At 43.6% G+C, this 4,732-nt stretch overlaps 1 long non-coding RNA gene across 1 annotated transcript; it reads right to left on the bottom strand.

Moving 5' to 3' along the window:
• Positions 1-241: 241 nt before the first annotated feature.
• LOC116215871 lies at positions 242-1,686 on the bottom strand. Its single transcript, XR_004158582.1, has 2 exons — positions 1,552-1,686; positions 242-732 (listed from the first exon to the last, which is right to left on the bottom strand). It is a non-coding gene; the product is annotated as an uncharacterized LOC116215871 (long non-coding RNA).
• Positions 1,687-4,732: the final 3,046 nt, after the last annotated feature.

The raw sequence follows: 4,732 nt of genomic DNA, 5'->3' as shown, positions 1-4,732 counted from the left end.
CTTCGTGTGCAAAGATGTTTTCCGGAGTTTTATGTTTTAGTTTACCCCGTGTCTGAATTAAGTAGGGAAATGAGTCAAAGATTATATTTTGAGCCATATCGGCATTAAAAATAATAAATAATAATAAAAAAGAGAGTTAGCTTTGTGTCAAGGGAAATAGAGAGCAAGCCTGGTCTTACTGATCTTCATCATTCGTACCAAAAGCACATTGATTAAAAGTTAGAAATCACATCGAAATTAATTCATAAACTACACATTGATTAAAAGTTAGAAATCACATTCGTACCAAAAGCACAACAATCTAAGTCTTGTATATTGAAATTTAAGTACGAGATTCAACATAAGGAGCAAACCACCCACAAAAGTCTTCTACTTTAACATGTCTGCAACAAAGATTTCACTTTTAACAATTCAATGAGCCAAAAAAAAGACCACCGAACTCAACAATTTTAGGGAAACTTGATCGCAATCTCCTTCTTGGGCCGATACTCGCCACTCCCGACGAGCTCGTCGTCTACATAGACGTAGAAGGCTGTGCTTGATTCGTAAGGAAATCCTGCACCATTTCCAAGCGATATTCTGGCTCGGTACCAAAGAAAAGTAGAATATAATTCGGATGGTTACCGAATTTTTGAATAGCCATGCGAACTTGTGCTGAAGTCAGACCATCAACATTACAAAGAGCTCTCGGAAGTTCAAGGAGAGAGTGGGACCATACCCAAATCTGCAGCACTGCATATATGTGTGTGTGTACATATATATATATATATGCAGAGTGAATGAATAAGGTAAATGTCATTTTCATTCAGGAGAAATTAACGGAGAAGAAAAAGGATACATAGATCCATATAATCAAGCGCATAGAAAATCATGTCACACTTTGAAAAATTTCGCATAGCATGACCTTTTAATTAATTGATTCAAGATTATATATATACATATTCTTTCGATTGAAACAGGCAGCTGATCATGTGCCTAGAAGAGAAAAGAAATAGAAAATAAAGGGGTCACGAATCTAATTAATAATAATTGAATCTGAGATCAACTAATTTCGAATCAATGGTATTGTCACTGCAACTAACCCCTCTATCTAGTGGCAGAGCTGTATCATCTGATACAGCTCCATCAGATGGCGCCTCAGTCACAGTATTGAGCTAATTAAAGGGTGTTTTTAGTTCCTAAATCCTTGTTTTCCTAACTTGAAACACTGAAGAAACATCTCAACGAACAATTCCAGCAAAAATTAAATCTTGTCCCTGAACTGAAGTATCGATTATCAGGACAAGCAAGCACAAGAGATACCAGGTAGACATCAAACAATACGGGCAGCAGAAGAACAATCATGGCTTGGGAGCTGGTCGGCAAAATCAACAGCTTAATAGGTTACATCGATTCACGGCAAAATCAATAGCGTTCAACAGAACACCACCCACACACACACACACACTGCGAGTTCTCCATCGGGACATACCCAAAAGCAAACGATACAGAGGTTGTGTATAGAGACAGAGAGAGAGAGAGAGAGAGAGAGAGAGAGAGAGAGAGAGAGACCTAGGCTATGGCACGAATCCGGGAGGTTCGGCTGGAGCTTCTAAGGGGAGGTTCGAATCGGGATGTCGTCACGCTCTGCTACGGTTTACAATTTTCTTCCAGGGGGAAATGTCCAATCGCTGAAGTGAGGCTTTTATGGGATGGCATGCATTGTAATTATCGAAAGAAGATGAGGGTATTTTTGTCCATTCGCCTCCATTTCCGCATCCGGATAAGCTAATCCGGACTGTGATGGGCGGCACCCGTATTCCGCGTGTAAACCGGATATGGACCGTGAGTCGGAATAGCTATTCCGCATTCCGTTGAACCAAACGACCGAAAATCTATTCCGTCCGGATTAGCTAATCCCTGCCCTGCCTAATCCGGTGAACCAAACATGCCCTTAGGGTTAGCATGACAGAAACACTACAGTACGAGATAAGAACGGGCTACCTGTTCAGGTGCAGGTTCATCTGCATAGCCTTTTCTTATCTAACTGATGAGTTTCTGTCATCCTAACATAGACTCGGGTAACTACAACGGTTATCTCTGTCAGAAAACGTGCAAAATGCTGATTAACATTTCACTCGACCTAACCAAATACTAGATAATGGTTACGAGGAATTCTATATTCCAAATCTAGAGTCAAAACACGAGTTTGGCTAATTCAATGGAAATTCAGTGTCACAATACAAAACAATTGTAAAAGCAATCCACACACATGAGATTTGACTCTCTTTGTCAAGTTCTCAAAACAAAGCCGAATGCTAAAACATTGGCACGTGCTTGTTTGTCTATGGTAGGATTTGCATGCCAAAATACCCCGGATTAACAACTTGTTAAAACACGTGCACTCGATAATAACAAACACTTTGTCTGTTATTTACCTGCTGCGTGTTATCTTTCAACACTTGTTTGTCATACGGGTCGAGCCTGATCTCTAGGCTAAATAATATTAGGGTTCAACGCCCTAATCATCAAGCACAGGGTCCAACCCCCTAATCATCACTCACAGGGTGCAACGCCCTATTCATTGAGAGCGCATGTCGAATTTCAGTTCTTCGGTCTTTTCCCTAAACTCACGGCGAGTTAGAGCGGAATAATAACCGAACGCGAGTCGACTGGAATTCGGCCATTTGTAATTTGTATTTATTGTTTTCGAGAGCATTGTAAGGACTTTTATTTTGTACATTTGTTCTGTAAGAATTCTAGTCGGTGAGCGAACAATCCGAGAGTGGAATTAATCGAATCGGTCTAATGCTTGCCCAGACACAAGTAAATCCAAGATCTCGTGGTTTTGGTTCACGCAAGGATTCAACCTCCATGGTTCGATGAACTGTAACGCAAGATTGTGAACCAATTCCCTGACAAACAGGTTTACTTCTTTCTCGGCTTCTCAACCGACATCGTTTAGTTCACCGAATCTCCGGTGTCAAAACGTGTGAGCCGAGCACAGCTTAATCCATGCAGTAAATAATAAAACATGCAAGCCTAGCAAACCAGAGTACCGAAAGGGCGTGCGGGATATAGGCCCGCACGTAACATGAACCCCCGAACACGGATTTTCCGGTTCCGCACAGATCAATGCCTTAACGACAAACTAGGTGTTCTATACCCCTAGACCCGGGTAACTTATCCGCCCTCGACCTTCGGGTCATAAAATGATAAGTGGCAACTCCTTCTCTCACGCGTGTCCGTCACGCGTCCCCACGGGAAGGTGGACACTCCCACGCCGCGCGATCCAAAAGCGCGCATGCGGGCCCCGACGAGAGTCTACATTCGGGTCCGTACATAGCTGTCATTTCGTGGTTGAGTTGCCGAAGGTCCCCTATTTTTTGCCTAGGTCGCAAGACGCGTGACAACCTAACGGGGTGTTTTGTTTGACATTTCTCTCATTTAGAGCTCACCTTTTGCTACGATCGCCCGTATTGGGTATGATCACACCTCTTGATTCCTCTAACTTTTGCCTAGACCGCCCTTTTCGGATTTTTAGCCTAGCGAGGATTTTGTTTCATGCTCTCCTTTTGCCACGGTTCCCCTTTGCGGGATTTTAAACCGTGCCTCTCGTTCCCTAATTTTTGTCTAGGCCGCCTCAAAGAGGTTTTCAACCTAGCGGGAAATTCTTTCTTTTTCTCTCAGGAAAAATTCAGAGAAAGGGAAAGAGCAGAAGAGGGGAGTACATGAGTTAGCGAAATTAAAAGTGTTGGGAACTGTACATGCGAAGAAAGATAAAATGTAATGTGTATTTGAGAAACACCCGCAGTGGGATGAGAGAAACACCATTATGGATAGTATTTCTTAAGAGCATCAGCGTTGACCGGAAGAGCATTCTCGTTTTCGTCCATATCATTGAGAATGATTGCCCCTCCGTCAAAGACTTCTTTAACGATGAAGGGACCGTCGTACTTGTAAGCAAACTTGCCCCTGGAATCTGGGGCGATGTGTAAAACTTTTCGCAAGACGAGGTCGCCGGGGCTGAGCTCGCGAGGATGAACTTTCTTGTTGAATGTTCGAGCCATTCTTTGTTGATGGCACTGACCGTGGCAAAGTGCTGTTAGCCACTTCTGGTCAATGAGATTAAGCTGTTCATAGCGTTGTTTCGCCCATTATGCTTCCTTGAGTTTGGACTCGGCAAGAACCCTCATGGAGGGAATCTCCACTTCGATTAGAAGAACCGCTTCCATGCCGTAGACCAAAGAATACGGGGTTGCCCCGGTAGATGAGCGGATAGAAGTACGATATGCCAAGAGTGCGAATGGGAGCATCTCATGCGAGTCCTTGTAATTCACTGTCATTTTTTCGATGATTTTCTTTATGTTCTTGTTCGCTGCCTCTACCGCACCATTCATTTGTGGACGATATGGAGAGGAATTACGATGCTGGATTCTGAACTGTGCACAGAGCTCGTCAATGAGCTTATTATTCAGGTTCTTGGCATTGTCGGTGATGAGAGTCACAGTGACCCCGTACCACGCAATGATGTCGCGTTTGAGGAAGCGAGCCACGGCCTTTGCAGTGACTGACGCAAGGGTGATAGCTTCGATCCACTTGGTGAAGTAATCGATAGCTACTAGTATGAACAAATGTCCATTGGACGCTTTGGGGTTGATAGGACCAATCACGTCCATGCCCCACATTGAAAAGGGCCACGGAGCAGCCATTGAATGCAGTTCCTTGGGTGGTGCTCTGATCTGATTCGTGT

Source organism: Punica granatum, chromosome 1 (genome assembly GCF_007655135.1).
Source record: "Punica granatum isolate Tunisia-2019 chromosome 1, ASM765513v2, whole genome shotgun sequence".
Taxonomy (NCBI): domain Eukaryota; kingdom Viridiplantae; phylum Streptophyta; class Magnoliopsida; order Myrtales; family Lythraceae; genus Punica; species Punica granatum.
Note: the sequence above shows the minus strand (reverse complement) of the source record. Positions and strands in the feature narration are given on the sequence as shown.